This window comes from Falco peregrinus, chromosome 2 (genome assembly GCF_023634155.1).
Source record: "Falco peregrinus isolate bFalPer1 chromosome 2, bFalPer1.pri, whole genome shotgun sequence".
NCBI lineage: Eukaryota > Metazoa > Chordata > Aves > Falconiformes > Falconidae > Falco > Falco peregrinus.
The window spans coordinates 12,025,493-12,048,544 of record NC_073722.1 but is presented as its reverse complement, the minus strand read 5'-3'; the positions used below and the strand labels follow the sequence as shown (position 1 = coordinate 12,048,544).

The 23,052-nt window shown below is 44.5% G+C and overlaps 1 long non-coding RNA gene across 2 annotated transcripts; it reads left to right on the top strand.

The window, feature by feature from the left end:
- The first annotated feature begins 695 nt into the window (after positions 1-695).
- Positions 696-22,839, top strand: LOC129783758 (uncharacterized). Of its 2 annotated transcripts, none has more exons than XR_008745616.1 (3): positions 696-5,758; positions 9,915-9,991; positions 10,671-22,839. It is a non-coding gene; the product is annotated as an uncharacterized LOC129783758 (long non-coding RNA). The 2 variants fall into 2 exon arrangements; XR_008745617.1 differs by having other exon boundaries at positions 10,534-22,839.
- The last annotated feature ends 213 nt before the right edge of the window (positions 22,840-23,052 follow it).

Here is a 23,052-nt window from a genome sequence, read left to right as displayed (position 1 = left end):
GTCAAATTTGCTAATTTTAAAGGCTAACATAAAAGGACTTTGAATCAGCTATTTTACCTTGCCAATTTTTAGAAGGTTATTTCTTGGGTATTAATTCAGTACATAGTTGTTTCTAAAAATCAGAAGATAGATACACTGTAATAACAGTAGTCGGTTATTTGAAATTAGTAACTCTTTAATTGCTGATTTATGCGCTTTAATTGCAGTTCTCTTTGTAGTGTGGGTTGGCTTTCTGGCCAGACAGTCTCTCTATGACTTTAGGGACTGGCTCAGAAGTGTTCAAGCACTGTCACCCTGCTGATATAGGGAAATGAAGTAAAACTCTGACAGAACCTAAAACCACAAGGGCTATACATTTTAAGGCCAGCTGACGTTGAACTACGGGTGGTTTTTTTTACTTCATTCACAGGGTGTGAATTTCAAAATGGCAGTGGACACGCAAAATCCAGCAAAGACTGACAAAAGTAGACGGGAATAGAATTTAGGGCAGGGGATTAAATCCACAGAAATATATAAGTTGCATGTCCATTATGGCTGAGCTAGTGCCTGCTTAAAACTCTGTTCACCTTCCACTGGTAGCAGAGTTTGTAGTTGCCTATAGATTTATAATGCTTTTAGTCATACATAGTCCGCAGCCAATGTTATGCTTCCTCCTTGTGCAACCCAGAACAGAAAGTCAGATCACATACAAAAGAAGGCTGAGTTTATTTATGATTGTGGAAACACAGTCATACCTCAGATGCACAGAGTTTTATGATGTGTATAAGCCCCAATATATAAATAGATGACAGGATCAACGAAGAGATTTCTCCAGTTATGTCAGGACATTTTGACAGTTTGTCTGTGGCTGATTTCTCAGCTTGCTTCTGATGAATGTAATTTGATTTTGCATTTCTTTCACTTGCATGTATTTCATATGTGCTTTGCTTATTTCTGCTGTTGTAAACACATGCATTTTCTGCAGCTGTCCAAAGCTCTCTCCAAAGCAAGAACAGCAGCCCTGAGCAGCAAAATGTAACATGAAGTCAAATGTACTGGTGGTATCTTACCAGACCTAGGTCTTTCCCATTTGGCAACAGGGGTATTTTATTGCTGCACTGTAGTTTGTGTGTGTGCCCTACAGGGAAAACAAGTTTCTGTAACTGTAGTTTACAGCACTGGAAACTGAGGCATCGGGTAGGGACAGGACTTGCTATTCCACATAGCAGCTGTCTGTCAGAGCTGAGCATCTGCATGGCCCCAGGATTTAAGGCAAATTAGTGGTCCTGCCTTTTGCTGACCTGGCAGACATTGCCAAAGAGGCCAGCTCTTCTTTCTGTAGGGAAGCGCCTGTTGACCAGCAGCAAAGGCAAATCCCAGGAGGGTGACAGAACTGCTGTCACAAGAAAGCAGATGATTGGGGTAGTGAGACCAAAAGCATTTTAAGCTTGAAACCAGACTGATCAAATAAGCTCTTTTAATGGAGTTACACCGTCAAAGCTGCTCAGTTTTTGTCTCCGAAAGAGCTGAAAAAACTTTGCAAAGGGCAGTGTTCAGTTTATGCTGGGGTGCAACTTCTTACAGGCCAGTCACAAGTGGCAGTGCAGCATCTTTTATTTTTAGACACTTCCTAGAAGACACTTCTTCTGAAGAACAGGGAGGCTCCTCTGGCTGGAAGGGAAAACATATCTGAACTCTCATATATTTCACTGGAAACGTTTATAGGGTAAATCCAGACTATTAGAATGTATGAGGCTGGCTCACGTATCAAAAGCAGTTTAGCTACAACAACAACAGGAGTGAGCTCTGCAGTTTATTAATTTACTCTGCTTTTCAACAGTATATTACCAAGAACACGGGCCTGTGTGGCACTGGGTTATACTCATGCTTTAAATTTATCAGAACTGTGAAACAGGTGAAAGAGGAGGAAAATACATTTATTCCTTCAAATGTTCCTATTTCTACCTCCTGAATATCAGTTGTAACCTATGTCTGCTGTTGGTTCATACATACTTTGTATGGGGCCTCAGAGGAAGGATGAACAGTCCATTTTATCCAGTTCATTTTAAAGTCTGGTTATTCAGAGTCCCCTGCTTTGTGGTAGTGTTACCAAATGGTAAAACAGATCCTCACTTTCCCTCCCTGTCCTCTGGACACCAGTGGCAAAAGATCAGGCTGTTTTTGGTGGTGGTGGCAGAGCAGATTTAAAAGGATTAGAGTAGCAGCCAGAGGTTTGGGTTCTTCCCTCATCTGCACCTTCTGAAGCCTTATGTCACCTCCATCAATAGTGGATATAAGTCAGGAAAGAATTGTTTCATGGTGTTCTCATCTGGGTGTACAAAAGATAGGCGTGCTTTAACTCCCATCAGTGTGAATGTGAGTTGCTGTACGCACATGAATTCCCACATGCCTGCATGTCCACAGGATTCCTTGGTTTTCCTTCTGACCTTTGGTTATCATTACACTTTTTTTACTTTGGAAATTGCAAGAATGTATCTGGGATGCAATTCTGGACTGCGATACAGAATAATGTATTTTTGCCTATGTATATAAAACATAAACTGTGCCAGTCTTGCATAACATCCCATTGTAATCATAGCAGGCTTTCAAAATAGCAGCAACAAGAGGAGCCTGGATCATTTTAAGAAGTACCTTCACGTAATTAAGGTGTGGGGTTGTTTTTTGTTAAAACGGTGCTTTTCTGTTAAAAAACGTGGTGGTTTTCTTAAAAGACCTTCACCAGTTCTTGGCTCTGAGGAACTCAGAAGTGCAATGGATTGGGAGAGATTATCGGAAGCCGTTCAGGAAAATGGTGCACACGCAAGCACATCTGCACTGCCATGTGAAAAACCTGTGTGTATACGGGGATCACGGAATACCTGGGGCATACAGCTGGGTAGAGGCCTAATATTCCTCACCTCCCATGTCTCAGACCTCCTGCTCCTAACCTGAACATTTCTTGGAACAAGCAGAAAGAGGTACAGCCCAACAGAAGAAGGGGATTCTGCAAACCTTGCCTCTCCCATTCAGCAGAAGAGGAGAAGCAAATGTGGTATACAAAGCTATTTCTCATTCCTCCCCTTGTGAAGAACACTTGCCTTGTGAGAGAGATAACATGTGCTGCAAAAGGTACCAGCCTGGAGATGGGATGTGGTGGGCCCTGCAGTCACGCAATGTCTGAGGAGAGAATTAGGCAAAGTCACATTTCTTTTGTCCGGACATGTGATTACGCCTGAAGGTTAGAAGGAACCCTCCCAGAATCTTCACCCTATGGAAATCAGTGTGGCTTACACTCCACGCCTCCCTCACAGGCTAAAGCTGCTGTGGGCCAACATGATCATCTTGCCTGACTGCCTGTGTAATACAAATTGGCAGCATTTCATCCATGAATAACAGCTCATTAATATGTGATGGGAGCTGGGAGGCAGCAGTGCTTCCAAACGTTAGCATACTTTCTGCATCGCGCAGTCCCGCTGGCTCTGCGTACCGTATCTCCGGTTTGCAGCAGGTAGTCTTGGGAGAACCGAGGGCTGGTCTGCAAGATGCAGATCCTGCACGACTTATGTCTGGATCAAAAGGAGGTTTAAAGATTTTCCTGCTGCTATTGACCAACTGGAAGCAGATCCCCAGGCCGGCGTGACTGCTCTGATATCTGGAATGCAGGGGATTAACAGAGATTCAGCAAGAGATTTGAAGACATGTTGGTTGTACATCTCTAGTTTCCCCTCACAACACCTAGTAGATTTGTGACAACGTAGCACTTGCTATTTTTTAATTTGCTAACCTTGGACAAAGGGCTATTTTAATTAGTGAACCACTTCAGCTTGAGGGAGTCTTTTCATCCATACAGAAGGAAGTTTAATTTCATCTTTGTGGAAATCAGCCATGCTTGGGAAGTAGGAGGTAAATTGTGCTCATGTTCAGCCGTATGCGATGCCTTTAGGCGATAAGGCAGATCTCAGCATTCGCTCAGGTAGCTGGTGCGCCAGGCCCTCCAGCCTGGCCGGCCCTTCAGTGCAGCTGGCATTAGAGAGTCACAACTGTGCGCCGTTATTTGTTGCCGGCATCTTCAACTTTTGAGAGACGCTGTTGGTAAAAGTTGGCTCTCGGCGTCAGAGTGATGCTTGCTTGACCCCAGCTACCAGGGAAATGTAGCAGTCCCAGTCATTGTCACAACTGAAAAACTGACGGTTTTCCAAGGTGCCTGCTGTAATTACGCATTCAGCTGCTCCCCAGTTTCTATCGGGTGGGATGGCCAGTTCCCTGAGATTCACTTGAAAGTCTTGTGTGACTTAGCCGTGCTAACAGAGGAGGTTAATGGCAGAGACAGGAACCAGAGCAGGTACCTGGCTGCTGCCCTTGAGCTTTGAATTCCAGACTCTGCATCCTCCTCCCATCCGGCAGGTCGCAGAGCATGCAGGGACCCAGAAAAATAACGTAAAGAGCTGATGTTGTGGGTTTACACACATTTTTACAGTTACACGGGCATTTTTTGAAAAGAAAAAAAAACCCCTGGAGGGTATCTTCCTTCTACTCCACGCTGCTCCATCTCTCTGCAACCAGGGCAGCCCCAGTCAGGTCCAGCCCTTCCATGCTGGAGCGGGGTTTGGTCCAAGTGCTGTTGGATCAGCCACACTCCCAGGTCGGCTGCTTCTTCCTGGCTTGGCTTCTGTCTGCCCCCCTAGCTCCTTTCTGTACCCCTTCATGGTGCAATTGCCATTTCTTCCTTTGGCCTCTGCAGCCTCTCCTTGCCAATTAGAGGCTCTGCTCTCATCCCCTCTCCTGCTCGCTCGCTCTGCCCGTGTCCACTCTCCCGTGATGGATGCTGGCTTAGCTTTCGGAGTGGTTGTACATTAAAGCCAGAAGGCCTGGGAAGCTTTGTCTGCTCCTGGGCAGGGGAGGGGGTCCCCCCGGCCGGGGTCTCGTGTTGCTTGGCAACATATTTCTCTTTCCTCCAGCAGTCATTTCCCCTTGCAGCGCCTGCTGATGCACACACAACAAATGACAGCAATATTACAGCAGCAGTTGCTCCTGTCGCTGTTTACTTGTTATTTATGGTTATTGCTGTGAGAGGATTTGTAAACGTTTCTTCACATCCTTGGTCAAAACAGTTTTCTTACATGCCTTTGTGGCACGCCTGCATAATTAATGAATGGTCATTGCATTTCAGTGCATGTGACATACAGTCTTATTGGCATGGGTTTTTAAGTGGTTGCTGGTTCTGGACATTTCTATTTCTCAGCCCCCAATTGAGACATCCCAGGTTTTATACTGAAAAGTGCAAAAATCCAGTGTAAGAGAGTCCAGCTTAACTGCCTCAAATTTTGGCCCTCGTTTTTAGGTACGTGTACATTTAACAAATTCTGCTCTGAACCCCTGTCAGTCCCTTTCAAAAGGACATCGAGGCTAACCTTAAGATTCCAAAATGAAACCATTTCCATGAACAGAGATAAAGCAGCCAGGGTTCTCCCTGATGTCTGAGTCTCCACCTTATCTCTTTGCCCTTCCCTCCTCCACACCAGCCGCTTCCAGCTTAGCCTTTCCGGTTTGCGTTTGTGGATGTGCCAGAGGAGAAATATAGCTTCACTTATCTGTTTTCTTTAAAACAGCACAGCAAGAAAGCCAGACCACGTGCGTTTTCTGATCTTACAATGAAAATCCTGCTGAGGCCTTTCCTTGACAGGCTGCTGTCACTCAGGACAGATCTGGAAAGCTTTGCTCCTGCTGCTGGCTAGTTATGCGCTGACAGATCTTCCGCTGGGCCTTGATTCAGCTCTAGGTAGGTTTTGTTCCGTGTGTTAGCCCAGCCCGGCTCCCTAGGTTGTGACAAGGCAGGGAAGGGAGAACTTTTGCTTTACACGGCAGGGGTGCCGTGCAGTGATGGATGCATCTGTACATCTGCCATTGCCCTCTGCTGGGGTGCGCCAGAACTACTGCCAGAAGAGCTGCCCTCCGCCACCTCAGCCCCAGGAACCCTGTTTTCATTTCCTGAGCAGAAGCCTCTCCTTCACTTTAAGAAATTACCCCTTTGGGAAGGAAGGCTGCCTGGGTGTCGCTGGCAAGCAAAGGCGGCAGGTGGTTTTGTTCAGCAGGTGACTGTCAGCGCCAGGAGCAGCAGGGTGGCTAAGCCAGGACAGCAGTGCCCGCCTCACCCGGGCCCAGATGTGGAGGAGGAGGAGAAAAGCCATCTCCAACGTAGAGCAGAGTTTAAAAAGATGGGCCTGTAAACTTCTTTTCTGATTCTGCTTTTCGTCTGACTCACCTACTGAGCTGACTTCACAGCGGTATGCGTACATACGGGGCTGGCTTGCTATTTTGCCCCTGTATTATCCAGATTGTATGTTTAGTTGTTGTTCGTGTGTTTGTGACCTGTTGGAGTTGGAGGCAGAGATGGTTTCTGAGCACAGCCCTAAGGCGTATTGCCTGCCCTCCAGCCGCTCGCCTATTCCATCTGAGTGGGGACAAATGCAAGTCCCGGTCTAAAAGTGGAGACTCTGAATCCACTTGAAAACCCAGCTTTCCCACAGCAGGCATTATTAAGGACGGCCTTTTTGAAAGGGCTTTTTACGATGGAGACCTTTGAAAGGCTTTGAAATTAAGACCTTTATAGAAGTGAAGGCCCAGTGCTAGGGCCCCACAGCAGAGAGGTATGCCTGTGAGGAGGGGGCAGCTTGCGTCTCTATGGGATGGCACCAGAAGAGAAGGAAGAGCAGATGATAGCCCGGCTGTTTTTCGGAGAAAGGGTACAAGCCCCAAATGAGGCTCACTTAGCCTAGGCAGGCTGCTTGCTTAGGAGGGAGTTCCCTGAAATCAAACCAGGACAGAGGCGGTCTGCAGCAATGACCCACTGTCTGCCATTTTTTCCTTGAATCTACAGCGACTGGGAGAACAGTATCCTGTTTACGGTTTCTAGTTTGTTTCTTTTACTCTGCACCCCTGCTAAGCACAGACTGCCCCATAGCCAAACCAGCAGAGCTGAGAGAGCTTCCCAGCTCCACCTGCTCAGCAGCGGCTTTGCCCCCCAGGGGGGTGCGATAGCTCACAGATCTGGAGTCTGGTGAAACTCTGCAAAGTCATTTGGAGAGTGCTTTGAAATTCTTGAACGAGCACAGACCAGTCGGGGGTAGTTTTCAGCCTCCTTCAGCTTGAAAAGCCCTCTGCGTTTTCTGGTGGAAGCAGCGGTGGAGAAGGAGTGCCAGCTCAAAGCGTAGCCTGGCAATGCTCATTGGAGGCTCGCAGGAGTTAAACCGAGTAACATGGGAGCGCAATTAACGTGTGCTTTCATCGGTCACCTTACCCTGGTCACTGTCTGGATCAGCTAACATCCTTGTGCTGACTGAATTGCCTTTCTCAACTCAGTGAGAGATGATATTGCAGAGTACAGAAAACTGCTGATAAATTAGCAGCATTTGAGAGTAAAAGACATTCCAATTCCAGAATGGCCTTATTACTCTTCGAACAACCCGAATGTTTCTTGATATAGTTCATTTAGCCAGCTCTGAAACAGGGGATGTAGAAATAGGTGGCATTGACTTGGGACGTTTATTTTTAGGTAATGCTTTTTGTTCCCTTTCTCAGCATAAGAACTACTTTCATCTTCTTCAGAGGCAGTTATAAATATCTTCAGTTGAGATCCGGGGCCTCTGACATGAGTGTGTAGCACTTCTCCCTGCTGCGCATGGCAGTCGTATTTCCTTCCATTCCACAGCACTCTTGCACCCCTCTGACAGAAAGCGCCCCCCTCAGCTCCTAAAATCCATTAGTTATTTTCCTGAGGAGGAAGGGGATGCTTGTGGGAAACTGCACGTTATGTGTTGTATTGATACGAAATATAATATGTCCCATTTCTGTCTATTCCTAATTAGTGTTAGACACTTCTTGGATTTCAGCAGGCTGGTTCTTCTTTGTGTAATCAATAGCGTGTGCAAGCTGCTTCCATCCTTGCTCTCCTTTGCTTACTGGTGCCTCAAGCAACGCAGTCCTTACCCAGGCACTTGACACAGGCACTGTGACAACTTCAGAGTGACAACACTTTATTTGTAAACGTGTTATAGAAAGGACCAAGCATGAAAGAATTGAAAGTCTGTTGATGGCAAATTTACTTCTTGCTCTCAAAATCTGTCACAAAGCCTGGACAGACTTGTAACCCCCTCTCCTGTTTGATCACGTTCTTCTCTACCATCCTGGCTGCCTCACTTGCCAGAAAAATGGTATCTCCTGTGAGGGCTAGTGGGAGCTACATGCAAGTGCTTCATACATTAGCTGTTATTTCTGACCAGGAACAGCTCAAGCGGTCAAGCCTCACAGTGTGACTTGTCTCACAAGACTGGTTTACTGCTTCTGCAAATTATTGAAGTGCCTACAAGGCAAAAGCAGTGCACAGAGGTTTTCCTTGCTGCTTGCAAGGAAATGTTGGAATTTCCCTCACCTGCATCTCAAAATAAGAAGGGAGCAAAGAGACGAGAGGCTGTGGGTCCTTTGCTGAAGCTGCAGAAAAGCATCAGCTCACAGAAGTTGGTGCAGATCTGTTTTGTAAGCACTGAGGAGTTACGGGAAGCAGGCAGCGTTGCACTAGAGGGGGACCAAAAGGGAAGTTTTGATCTGTTTTCTCTGACTGGTACTGTTGCTTTAGGAAGCCTTGCTCGAGTGATCTAAAAGAAAAATGACTGGAGAAAGTAAATAAAGCAATAAATAAAATGGTAGGGGAATGCCTACCTGCCAAAATCTGGAGTTGCAGGTAGAGAAGTAGCATTTCAACTATCTTAACTTTCAAGTGCATCAACATATAAATTGTGCTTTAGTTTCCCTGGTGGATAGAGCTATGTGCACATTACCATACGTGGGCATGACTGTATAAGCAGCGTTCTCTTCTAAAATACCCATAGCCTAAAATAAGCACAGCACAACCATGGGCAGAGAATATTGGAATGTACTTCAAGTTGTATTGTTTCAGTATCATTCACAACTTATGCTAGTTCTAAAGTAAAGAAAAGCATTTTAGGTCATTTTGGAAATGTATCTCTTTTTAATTTCTTATGGGCACTACTGTGGTTCTATTTCTTTATCAAAATTTCATTTCGGGCATTTGCTAACTTAGTATTATTTTAAGATTCTGGTTCTGGTTTTACTTATCTCTTTAAATCCCACATTTCCCCAAAGGGGAACAGAAGGAGGTCAACTCTTTAACTGGCAAAAAAGGTGAATATTCCAACCAGCTTTCTATTTTGAAATTTAAAAACTACTTCTACCTGGATAAGAAATTCAATTTAACATAGTTTAAAATGCAAAAATTAAGTTTCAAAATAAATTAAAATTCAGAATTTCTTGTAATAGTTCTCCTGCTAAAAGCACACTAATGAATGTTTAGACCAGTGCAAAAAACAAGTGTCCCAACAGATGTATTGCTTTGTTTAGTCCCTGCTTTTTGTAATTTTGAGTCTGTTCTACTGATTATATAAAAAGTGTAAGGATGTGGTGTTGGTGAGAAAATATGTCTTTCCAGATGATAAACTTTGAGAAGAATAAGGCAAGTTATACAGGCTAAAGAACGGGATGCATTTTGTTTTGAGGCATGTCCCAGTATCAACACAAGTCATGAATTCATGTCAGATCCCCATTATTTTAAACTTCATGGACAACTTGGAAGCATTCTCTATAAGGGCTTTAAGATAGTTTCTTGTCCTTCCCATAGTCCAAATCAATGTCAATGTGACAACTCTGAGTATTCATTTTCTGGAGACCACCTGGCTTTTAAAGAGAAATGAACGAGTTAGCATTGTTGGCAGTGTATATATGCTACCTCTTGAATATGTGATGTGCTGGAAAGGCCCATACATTGATTATTGTATTTTGTAGAGTTAGCAAGGCTTTAAATCTAAAACAGCCAATAAATTAATACACCCTGTTGCTTTCCCTCTCTCACTTGACTGTTGCAGTTGCCCAGCATATTGCAAGAAAGAAGTGAAGCGAAAACTGGAGCGAAAAAAACCCCCATGTCTAAAGGAAAAACAAGGTAATAGAATATGATCCAAATTAAACAATTGCCTGATATAACCTGGAACATTATTACTATTAGGGTGTTGAGCTGACCCTGCTTTGCCTGCCTTAGACTAAAAGGCCTTTGACTCTTACCCAGCAGTATTCACTCTCTAATTGAAGTCAATGATCTCATAGCCTTGGGGATCTGACATGGGACATAAATTTGCCACAGTCATAGTTTATCAATGAGCATTGCTATTTTATGGTGATAAGAGACCAGGGCCACTTGGCCAGCTCCCTCCCATTTAAAAGCAAAGTGTTCATAACGCATAGAAAGCCTCGTTGTTTGATGCTGATGGATGGTATCTCTTTCTGATAACTGAAATATATTTGCCATTTTGGCACCAGACAAAGTAAGTACTTTTGATACTGTTTCCAGGCTCAGATTGGTTTTATTCCTTTGCTAATCTGAAGAGGTACCCTTCAGTCAAGTGGGGTGGTCTAGAAAAATCCTCTCCTGCTGTAAACATCTGAATCTGTGTTTAACATGGAAATTAATTTCATGAATCAAACTAGGAATTAGAAGAAAACTGCTGCAGCCTAGAAAAGCCTCGTAGTCTCCATGTCTGCTGTAGGTGTGTTACAAGACAGCTGGCCTGGGCTGGGGAGCTATGGACTGACTGTGCAAATTTGCCCTGCTGCCCCTTGCTCAGCTCCTTCCAGGAGGAAGCTCACTGGGCACTTTGCCTCTCCTGCATTCTGTCTTCTGAAGTAACCTGCTGCACCATACCTGGGGACCCAAGAAGCTGAATGCCAAATATCGGCATTTTTTCGTTGGTAAGTGGTTGGTACCTCAAGAGCTATCCCAACACACTTGTGACTTGGGTGCACAGCAATCGCTGAAGCACCATTTAGTCACGTTCCAGATTTGTGCCCAAGCTTGTCCTCAGATGTGTGTGTAGCTGCAGGTGGACAAGCAAGGACATGCCCCTTTGCCTGGAGCTCTGCGGGGGGCAGACCCAGGGCCCTGTTCCCCGTTTGCTTGTGCCAGAACTGCTCATTTTGTACCAACAAGAGGGAGGTCTCAGGTCCACTGGCTTCATTAATATTTGCTGGTTTAACTGAATTGATAGAGCCCCTGCTTTCTAAAAATCAACTTGTCCTCCAATGCCCTCTGGTGACGGGAACTAATTAGATGCCACTGCTGTTATTGAATCCAGTTGCAAAACACTAATGTTATTTCATTCCTATCAAATATTGTAGGCAAATACTCAGATTTAGCACAAACTCAAGTCTGCGTTCACTAGTTTGAATACAAACTTCTCTCCGTAATTGCTGTGGCACTTCCTAGGAGTGGAAAAACAAGCATTTTCTAGGGACAGCATAGCTTAGGGAATCTCCAAAGCTTATTAGGTTGATCCTTTAAATCCTTTAGTGCTGATCCTTGCTGCAGAGAAGTACACCTGTGTGTGTGTGTGTCTGCATGGCTGCAGGAATGCCTTGTGTCACCTTCCATGCTTAATCTCTCAGGATGGAAAAGCCGTGTCCCCAAATGGCTTTTAGGAAAACGTGTTGCTGAAATAATCACAACCACTTGCATATATGCTGGTGCGCAACTTCTGTCCTCTGCCTGCCAGGGCTCATGTCAGCGAAGGCACAAACAGCCAGGAAGTGAAGGGTCTGCCTAATAAATGTGTAAACACTTTTCAAAACTAGACTTGATAGAAACGGCAACTCGTGACAGTTTATCCACTGGCTCTTTTCTATTAGGTCTGGCTTTACTGTCGGACCTTTGTGATAATAGGGAAGCAGGTAATAATACTGAAGTACATGGTGACTGGTTGGTGAATGATAAATAACATTTTTAGATTAGAAAGGCAAAAATACTGAAATAACCTCCATAATAAAGCAGGTCACATTTCCATCTTATGAGCCTAGGGAACTTCTGAGTGTCTCAGGTTTTTTAATTGTTTCTCTTACTATTTGCAATCGCTGTTCCTAAAAAAAAAAAAAAAAAAAAACCCAAACAAAAACCCAACCCATAGAAATAACATTTTTTAAGAACAAAATGCTCCACGACTTTGCTGCCACAGTGTGCTGCCATAGACTAAGTGCTTACAGCTTAGTTATTAGCTTGTGATAAAGAGAGTTTGTAATTGGAGCTGCCAGCAGAGCCTTGATTACTGAGGGGGATGTAGGCCCAAGTATAATTTGATAAGCTACTTGGGCTTGCAGATCTGCAGCCATTAGTAACTGCTTCCAGCAGCACCGAACATCCGTGCGTTACACCTACAGCTGCTCCGCGCCTGTAGCCAGGGCGGGTTGCTTCTCGCTCCTGCCCTTTCCTCTGCAGCAAACCAGCTCTGAATGCCATGTAGGATTGCAAAAGCATGCCAAGAGCTGTGCTCCAGCCCCGGCTCTGTGGGACACTGGGGGAGAGACAGCAGTGAGTATGTGAATGTGTGGTAGCTGCTGCCTTTCAGCACCCTAACAGGGAGATCAGGTGCTTCAGAAGTTACACCAGCCTTCCTGGTTTATGTTAGCAGAAGGTCCTGTCCAAGATGGGTACATCAAAGAACATTTGTCCTCGGGTATATCAGGGCACTGCTCAAAGGAAGGATGGCCAGAACAAGCTAGCATGTGCATTAATTTATCCCTTCTGCATGGTCAGGACTTGCAATTCTCCCACATTTCTGCAGTGGCCTTTCTAATGGTACATGGGACTCTCATTTCCACCCCCCAGAACAGCTTCCTTCCCTGCCAACAGAGCCCTCTCCCTGCTCCAAGGGCTATTGAGCCTGTTGCTTTGCATTTCACACATGAAATGTGTGAAATTTTTCTGTAGCCATGCATCTGCCTAAGAAAACCACTGGGGCTTCAGAAATGAAGACAAGACCTAAGCATTTTATGAACTTTCCTGAGGGAAGAGATCCATCTTAAAATGGAGCTGGGCATAAGCAGGGAGTATGATATAAACCTGTGCAGATTACCTCACCCCTGTGCAATGGAAGTTAATCTTTTGGAAAAGATGGGTGCCTGTTCATTACAAGCAATTACCATTGGTCATAATCTTTCCAGGAAGTACATGGAGAATGACTCAGTTCATTCGATGAGCTATTGTGCCAGTTTTCCCTGAAGCACAGGCCGGCGCGATTACCAAGGCCAGCCCTAAGCTTTCTGAATGGCAGGGTATGTATCAGCGCAGCACGTGGCTTAGCTCGCACTAACAGGCAACTAATGGAACGGGACTGACCAAGACAAAAGAGGCAGCCGGTAAAAACTCAGCAGAAGTATGAATTCCCCAAGCGTGCATCTGCCCACCCCATCTTTCTACACTCTTTTGATAGGTCTGCAGCCAAAGAAGCTCCGAGCTACTAGCGATACTTCAGATTTATTTAAACTGAGGGTCTTAATGCTTTACAAAAATTAATTTAGCTTCTAAACAGGTATCCAGATGGGATCCCACATCTTTACATCTATGGTATGTGTAAGGTATGGAGAGAGAGAAAAAGAGAAGGAGAGTGGCTTTACAGTCAGTGAGAAGCATCTCAAGCTCAAGGCTTCAGTCAAGCTTGCAGAAGGATCAAGCACAGGTTTTTCAGAGCTACCTAGCAGTGGCTTACTCCTGCACAAGCAGAAGTCAATGACAATAAATAGACCTGAGCCAGGGCAAAATGTTACAGAAAGCGCTGCCTGAAATGACTTGTAGCAGGCTCCCTAGGGGGTCTGTCACACAGCCAAGAATAGATCCTTCATCAAAAGAGCATTTTGTCTGCCCCCAGGTCCAATGATATTGCCAACCTGGCATTTCAGAGGAGGAAAGAGATTCAACATCTACATTTTTAATTGAGAGTTAACCCAAATTTTGTGTTATTTGGAGCACTGTCTCTGTGCAGGTGGATGTGTGGATGTCCTTGCTAACAAGATAGAGGCACTCTGAACAGGGAGCTTATTTCAATGGCTTTACTTTGCGTGCCTCCCTGTGCAAACTGATCAGAATGCAGCCCTTCTCTCAGCACTAGGTGGGTGCATAAACGTTCACTGCTACACTGGCAGCGTACATTTGGAAGTATCACTATTAAGAAAAAAAGTAGTAAGTGCTCTCAGCAATGTTTGAAAGCAAGTAGTGTGCACAGCAGTTCCACAGCAGTGGCTTTAATTTTCTGCCATTGCAAGGTGTAGCTGATCTACCATTAACTGTAGGTTTGCACAATTTCAGAACAGCCCTGAGAATTTCAAAAGAAGGCTTGTGTATATTGAAGGAAAAAACTGCCAAGGAAAATTCTGCCCAAGACTGGCTGGTGTGAAGTAGTAGGCTCAAGGTAGTTGCCTAAGTTGGAGCGTAAGCAATAGGAGGGCGATAACAGTCCCCACTAACATATGATGCCAACTAAGTTGTGTGTTGTTGAGGCATGTTTTCAGAAAGAGCACGGAGAGTTTAAATTACTACAAAGCGCTATCCGACATGATTGCATGCTGGTGATTAGAACAAACCCAGCTTTTCACGTGGGATCTCCGTACACAGCCGCAGCTGAGGACTGTATGGATTCATGACTGCATTTTGCCAACCCACTTATTACAGTACTTAGGTATACATTATATTTTCTTGCGCATTTTAACATAGATTTGTAGACCAAAGATTAAATAAAAACATACAGGTTCTTAGCGTTTTCTGGCAACACCATTCTAAACACTAGCCATGCCTCTAGAAACGTCTGGAAGAAATTATTTTTGTTTTATGGAGGTCTGCATAGTCACTGTTTCAATGAATTGAAAGGATGTGATTAGAGAGTGAGTGCTGCACTGTACTGAACCTTGCCTTACTTTCTCTTTTGTTTGCAAGTCAGACTAGTTTCTGGAAAGAGTGGTCCTGTTGAAAAACAGTGAGAAGTGAGGGACTTACACAGAGACAGAAGATTAAAACTGCGCACCTGCGTTCTGTGAAACTTGGACAGAATTGAATAGTAGTGCAACTGGGTATACAACAATGAATTGTTAACTGTCTTTAAAAAGAAGAGGCTATAAAAACTTGATTTGCTGTAGCAATAGACATTTGGGGTGTTTCGTGCACACACTTATAGCATGCTACTTCTATCAATAGAAAATGCAAGTGCTAAGCATCCCCATCTGCTTCTCAACTGAGGCAGATTATCAAAAATCACTGTGGTAGAAATAAGAGCTTTAAAGAGTAGTATCCAGATGCATTTGCACGTGTACATTAACCATGTCAGTTTTATTCATCTCATGTGACACCAGGTTGCCATTCTATTGCTTGCTGCATTATCCTATGATTCCGTACATACGACAGCTATGATTCCTTACATCTCGGAGCCCGAGGTCCCCCTCTGTGGCCATGCACATACACAGCATTTGTTTGTTTACTGTGGTCTTGCTGTGTGAACCAAACTGTCAACTGGGTCTCAAGAGGGCAAGCGCTATTTGATGAACGTGTTAACATGATGTAGTCAGGCAAGATTTTGTCCTGCCGCATCAGATCTTTAAAGAGTTTGCCTTTATACATTATATATGCATCCTCAGGAAGAAAAGGACTCTTTTTTTCCTCTCTCCTTTCCCCCGCTGCCCTCTTAAACACCTGTGCATCGCCTCATCTATTTTTACAACTGGTCCGTGCGGAGACAGGCCAAGGAAGAGCCCACCCACTGCACCTACAGACTTGCGGTCACTGCATCGCGAGAGAGAGCTTATCACAAAACAGCAGGCATTCAGGGCGAGAAGAGAGTTTGTCAGTGCTGTAAGCTGAAGACTCAACAGCTGGAGTCGCGTGTGCTGGCACCTTCAAAGGAACATCAGAGTCCCCATTCTCACTGGATGGTCCCAGAAGTGCATATGGTTCCCAGAGATGATGATTGGTACCAGTTACTGAATCATGTTTTAATGGAAAGCTACACATTAACACCACACATCCCACAGAGAGGACAGATGGCATGATCAGGAGCAGACAGGAACCCATCTTGTTGTTAACAAGTGTCAGAAAGTTTCCGATTAGAGCTTAGTCATGCTTTTAACAGTACACATTATTACACAGTCCAGCATTATTTGTGTGGATCAGCTTGGCTTCCTCTCAGGCTGACACAGATGTTTATGCAACTGAAATCAAAGCCTCCGAGTAGCATGGGGGGTCATAGCTTAGCAAAGTGATACAAAATCACACAGCTGTGCACAGCACACACATGAACAAGGGCTTTACAGTAAAGCATCTAATTCAGCACAGCTTCTACTGAAATGAGATACTTTTAGCAGACTTGTCATAGCTTTAAAACTCCTCACTCGGCTGAAAATTATTCCTCGCTTTCAGATGTGCAAATAAATATTGTTAAGGGCTTTAGAAACAAACAGCAAGATCTGAGAGTCCCTTTGACCTTTTGCCTTTGCTAGAGGATTCTTCCAAAGCTCCGGGATTCAGCTCTAGCAAACTGTACGCAGAACTGCGCTACAGCCCTGTCAGTAACTCAGGCTTTGGCTGAGCAACAAGGAGGTACTGTGCAGAAAAGGTACTGTCACTTGCAAAGCTGGAAGCTGGCAATAAAAACAGGTGCATGCCTTTCCCTTCTTCTTTTAGTCCTCTGCTTTAAAAATGGCTCATTTTTAAAAGATGAGTAGAATGAGGGGATAGGTATGTTGGCCTCTGAAAGATGTTTCACAGGAGTATCTTTGGCATTGTAGCACCCTAAAAGGCCAGGTAAACAGCTACATCTCAGCAGCATGTATGCTGTCTTTGACATGCAGAAATGCTTGATTCAATCAGTCATGCTTGTAGCACTGAAGGAGCATGAGCGGTAAGTTTGTATGTCTCAGATCACTGCTAAATAGCTGAGCATTGAGGAAAATAAGACAGCTTCAGCAGAAACGAGTTTTTTAGATTTTTGTGAGATTTCTTCTACCAGGAAGAAGGCTTCAGAGGGGGAAATGAAGTAAGAGTTCTGAGTGGCAGAGTGCTTTTCCATAACCATGTGTCAAAAACTTGTCTGCTGTAAGACCTCTAAGCCAAAGTTGTGGGATATGCATGGTTACTTCTTAAGTGCCAGACACTGACTTCGGTTGGTACCATATTTCCGTACATTTAGTTCTCTGGTTGATTGTTTTTTTTTATTTTAAGAATTCTCAGTGCACCCTTAAGGTAATAGAGGGCAAACTCATCCACTGATACGCTATCCCTATTTCTGCAGGCACCTGATACTGCACTCATTGATGTGCATGAGAACACAACCATCTTTCTAATCCCTAATCTCTCCAGACACAAGTGGGACTGGCAGTGGCCAGAAGGACTCCAGCCAGCTTCCACTGCTCTACTGTTCAGAGGCTTGTAAAGGCAAAGGCTATGAGACTGTTCAGGCTTGTAAACGACACCTCACTGGAAAACTGAAGCAATGCTATTTTGAGAGAGAAAATACCAAATACCACCCCCCCTACTCAGTGGAATTACATGAGAAGCCACTATGTGGAGCCAGCCGCTAATTATTTGGCTGACGAAAAAAAGTGGATTCAAACAAGCTTGTTACAAAAAGTTCACGTGCATGTGCTCCCTCATTGCCTTTTGCTCTACCTCCCTCAAAAGTGTAGACGTGGGGCAATTTGCTGCAATGTAAATCAGATGCACAAACCCACCAGTGAACTTAGTCAAGTGATGCTGTAGAGACAGAAAGACACATCCCTTCCGTGTCTTTGGGAGAGAACTCTCCACCAGGTTCCCTGTACTTTCATCTACCTTATTCCTTGTTTTGTTCCCATCTAGTCTAAACTCTTGTAGCCTGTGAAAGAGTACTACCAGTTTCCCAGACCAAACAAGAGAACAGAGTATAGCTTGAATGTCATTACTGACAACATGCTGTGGTTTGCGTACATCATCTGGCAGATGCAGAGCCTCTGCAGCCACTAGATTAGGATGGAATTTGATTTAGAAAACAGAATAGCTTCTAGATAATGAGTATATTCGAAAGGCTGGGAAATACGATAAACTCCTCCAATCTTGGGCATGAGAGGTAATTTCAAATGTTAGGCAAGGGGACCGTAAGAAATGTGCACACCAAGGAAACCTTATCTGTTACATAAGACTTCCTGTACTGATGAACCCTAATGAGAATTTGTGGACTAAAAGTTCAAATTCAGCTTTGCATTGGAAACTTCCCTCACTGTTTACTTCATTACTTAATGTGAACGCTTCTCTGTGTTTCCAGTACTGAGTTTAGAGGTTTTGTTACAGGCAGGCAAATGATTGGGATATAGCAAGATGCAGGCACTTTTTGCTGTAAAGAAACTCAAGGAGAAAAGAATCTCAAGAGTAACTCAGTTTTTTATAATAATGTGAGTTTTATCTGCCTTATTCCTCCACTGTCTCTGAGGAAAGAGAGAAATGAAATACAGAAGAGAAAAATTCTGACACCCTCAGTAACCATCTTAGATGGATTTATTATTTAATGCATGCAGCAAGAAACCATAGAGAAAAGATGCACGTTTTTGGTACTAGGAACCATAGGCCATCTGCTGAGGAGTGTCACTTAAACACAGTAATGTCTTGTAGAGCACTTAATTGCAGAGGGAAGTCTTCTGTCCATACTGGTGAGCAGATAGGAAGAATGGCATTTGGCTCTGCAAGTGGTATGAGGCAGAGTGTCTCTACCCTGCAGGATATTCCTCTCTATCATCCAAGCCTTAAGCATAGCTTGCACATGCTATGACATTATGATAAAAGAATTTGAGAACATATGTATTTCTTCCTGTAGCATCCATTCTCTGGATTTTTCCATCTCCAAAGCAATACAACCTATTGACAGGCAATCAATCACCCACAGAAATCCTTCAAGTTAGTGAGCTCAGGCTGCTCATACAATTCACACCTGCAAATGCCATTTACTGAACCTGGTAAGGTACTTAAAGTAGCCAGCAAGGCATGGGGGAGTCAAGAGTTGTAAATTATCCCCACAGAGTCTCAGATTTCGTGAATAAACAGCCCAACCTCCATTAACCTAGCTATGAAGAAGCATCTGGAAAATCAGGTATTCAGGATAGCGCTTTGTCTAGTCTCTCCTATCAAGTTAAACATTCCCAAGGAAATAATTCAATATTCATTCAGGATAAACAACTTGGACACAAACTTGTCTCTTCCATATCTAAGCACGTCTACAATATTGCCAGGCTGCTGAGCTAAGCTTCTACGGTTCCTTAGGCTCAGTGATTCTTTTCCCCCCTTGAAAGCACAAGGGAAGCCCTGGGAGTATACATTGAAAGAAATCCACCCACAAGTCCCCTGTAACGGGACGATGAGGCTGGACCCAGCAGCAGGCAGTACACGTGCTTTTTGCCGCCCAGCTTCTCAGTGAGCGTCCTGTGGGCAGATTCCACGGTTTGCAGTTTGAACCATTCAGTTTTCCCTATATCAGCAATGCCTGGCTTAAGCTAGACCAAAAAATAAAGTTTCCTACTTTCATCCCAGTAGGACCCCTGGGTCTCCCTGGGTTTGATCAGATACTTCCTGACCTATCCGGTCTCTGGGGTTTTAAAAGTGCTGGTTTTCTGGCATTATTTGGGGTAGCTCTGACCATCCCACTGCAGAAAGGCTGAAGAAAACTGTCCAGCCATTCCGTAAAACCCACCATCCCAAGGTGTTTGCACACAGACAGGGGCCTGACCATTCACTGCAGCCCTGAATTTGGGAACCTCCTACAAAAACTGTAGATAAATGGCTGCCTCTACATGTGCTGATGTTGCAGCTTCAGCAGATTCACAGTGCCGGAGCCCCACAGCAGATACCCAAGAAAGTATTGATCGCAGCTGCTTTGTCTCATCTGACAAAGGAGCAGTGATAACCAACTTCAGCAGCAAGAATGAGAGTGTTTTGAATGTAAATTGTATTAATAGATTATATTGCTGCTTTGCTATAGAGGTGCAAAAGTTTTCATATGTTAGAGGAGCCATTATGTGTTACAAATGTCTGAAGGAACGTTGTTCACAGTTCAGGAATCACCAAAGAACAACCCACTGTGCCTCAATTTAAGCCTTCAAGTACTGTCCTTCAGAAAATAGAGTATCCTGTAAACACGTAGCATTGCAGATTAAATAAGCAACAGCCTGGAGTGTTGAAAGGGTTATTTCTTATTTTAGCATTTCAAATGCTAGTTTTAGGAAGCGGTCATTTCCTTTCCTGTCTCAGTAAAGCTTGTCCTACTTAGAGACGACAGAAACCATTTGCTACAAGGTGGCTGTACCTGAGCTCTGCTTAGGTTGCATGAGGCAAAAAGCGCAGCTAAGCAGGGCACACAGGCAAGCTGGGCGAGAGCTGGCAGGGCTCAGTACTGAGAGGAGGGAAAAGGACCAGAAGAAGAGAAAGAGGGGGAAAGCTGTAAGGAAGGGGCCAGAAGGCAGACCATAGGGGATGAACGGCAATTTTAAATCACCCAAACACACTTCCTTCCAAAATCTCCTCAGACAGACCAAATCTCTGGATTTGTCTTGCTTTCAGCAAGCAGCTCCATGGCCCTTTTGCACAGCAGTCACTCCTCCTCGTCCCACCATCTTCTCCCCATGGGCGACAAAGTCCTGGTGCTACCAGCCTCTACATTAATTCCGTGACCTTAGGAGCATAGCTAGGAGTCACCGTTGGTTTTATTAGGAGTCTTAGGAACTTGATTAAAAGAGACTGTTACTGCTTTTCCACACCGAAATGCAAAGGAAGTAAAGGAACAGAGATTGCATGTCCAACCTCATCCCCTTTTTCTGTATGTTTTGCCACTCTGTTTCCTTTGGTAATCACCAGCTTGTTTCCAACGGATCCTTGATGCACAGCCAGAGTAGTGCAGGGAGCAACAGGCTTTTTTTTCCTCCCAGAGGTTGGCATTAAATAATAGGTAAGGCAAGGGATTGCATAAACAATAATAAGATTAGATTGCTGGCTGCAGAGTTAACATTTAAGGAGAGCAAGGCAGCATCAGGTCCCTGCTTAGAAGAAAATAAAAGAGGCAACCATTTCCTAGCAGCTGGAAGAAACTTGCTTAAATGCTTAATGTTTTGAAGACATACTGTGAGTCCCAACGTGTGTACTTGTCTGTTTGGACACTTAAGAAAGCTGAACACCAACTTAGAGGTGCCTCTGCAGTCTGCCAAAACAAGTGAAGAAGTAAATTGATGAGACCGCTAAACACTGCAGCCTACTAGGTGTTGGCTTGGGGTTGCTCCTGTGGTGGGCAGGTTGGCTGAACGAAACCATTCGTGGCTGACCACCGCCTGTTTTCTGCTCCACAAGGGAATAGCTCAGCAGCTGGCTGAGCTCTCATGCAGCAGCCTGGCTGTGGGTAATGGGTGCAAGTCAAGTTTTTTCTAGTTTGATGTTAATTTTTTCCCCACTTGCTAATATCCACCATGAAATACTAGAACAATGTGTTTACCACCATTTTATTTTGGCATTGCTATGCTGTTCCTACACTGTATTTGAAGTTAATGGAAATTATGTTTTGAACATGTGAAATGCCCTGTAATGCTAAGAACTCTTGGCAACAATCTGGTACTTGGCATTTACCAGACACTGTAACAGTTTCAGCCTGAGTCTCTTAGTTCTCCTACTGTAGAAACGATAACATGCCTAGTGCCATCACTGTGCTGCAAAAGTAAACTAATGTGTGAGGAAGCCGGGTACCACACAGAGGAGAAGAGCAGAAGCTCTCGTAAGTGTTACCCTTGTATGCAGTGGAGGACAGTAAACAGAGTAAGCAGGGCTTGAGGCTGTATGTGGAATGAACAGGACAAAAGGCAGCACTGTAATCACACACCAAGGCATGGGCACTCTGGAAAAAAAGAGTATGTGGTTATGCAGCTACAGGCAGGAGAAGAGCTTGTGCAAAGATCACAGCACATAGCAGCTGGAGGGCTACTTCTTATATTTGGAGAACTTATAACTTCAGCATTTTTCCTGTGTGATTTTGGGCAAAAGGCAGGGGAAGAGGGTGTGCTTTTAGTATGAATGCTGCTGTCCCACATCCTGATGAGCTTCTGCAGGTAAGTGCCCACCACACGACCGTTTAAAGGTCCTGTTGAGCTGCAATTATTCGTGTGTGTAGGTCACAGCAGAGCCCGTTGCCTTGCTTTCCGTTGTACTTCCTGAACACTTGCTCTCTCCTACTGAAAAGGGTGCCCTACCGTGTGCTTGAGCTCCAGCCTCGTAGCCTCATTTCCTTTCTGCTCACCAGATACGTTAATAGCTTAAGCACATCACCTTTGATAACTTCAATGCTACATGGACTGAACATCAATCTCTTCAGACACTCACAGTTAGCGACACAAACCAGATATGTTGTGTAGGGGTTCCTATTGTACACAATATTAGTGCACTTGAGCACACTAAACCTGCAGGTGTGAGGAAACCAATGACTATGCCTTGTTCTTGTGCCTCGGTTTCCTTTTTGGTGGGTTGAGATCAGAATTGGTTTAAATATATGGGCTTTAAACCACAAATCCTCTCTCCTGAACAGCAAAACACTGTCCTTTAGTTAAATTAACCACCTATGATACAGAAACAAGCCCTTCTGTTCTGCTCAAGCTTTCTGTACATCTCTCCATCACCCTCTCCAAAGCTCTTGAGATTAATATTTTATAAGTTTTCATGTCAACTAGGTCAAATAGTAACCTCATTATTCTCCTGTTTAAAGATTTCCAAACTCTCTCTTTCTGCAGACATATCTAATTATTTGGTTTCACTAAGCTATAGCTGTCCTTTTTTCCTGGTGTGATGTTGTCCCTGACTTCATGTCAGGCACTTGACAGCATGTGGCTGACTCGGCACAGACTCACCAAGTCCTCCGGGTGGGAAGGGACCCCAGGAGGTCTCTGCTCCCACCTGCTGCTCAGGGCAGGCTCAGCTCTGAGGTCAGATCAGGCTGCTCAGGGCTATATCTAGTTGGTCTTTAATCACTCCCAAGGATGGGCACTGTACCACCTCTCAGGACAGCCTGCTACACTGCTTGGCTGTCCTCATGGGGAGCAAGTTTCTCCTTGTGTCACCCCTGAACCTCTCGTTTTCAGCAATGCCCGTTGCCTTACGTCTTCCCACTGCCGTGTGAAGAGCCCGTTTTCTCAGCGCTGCAGCTG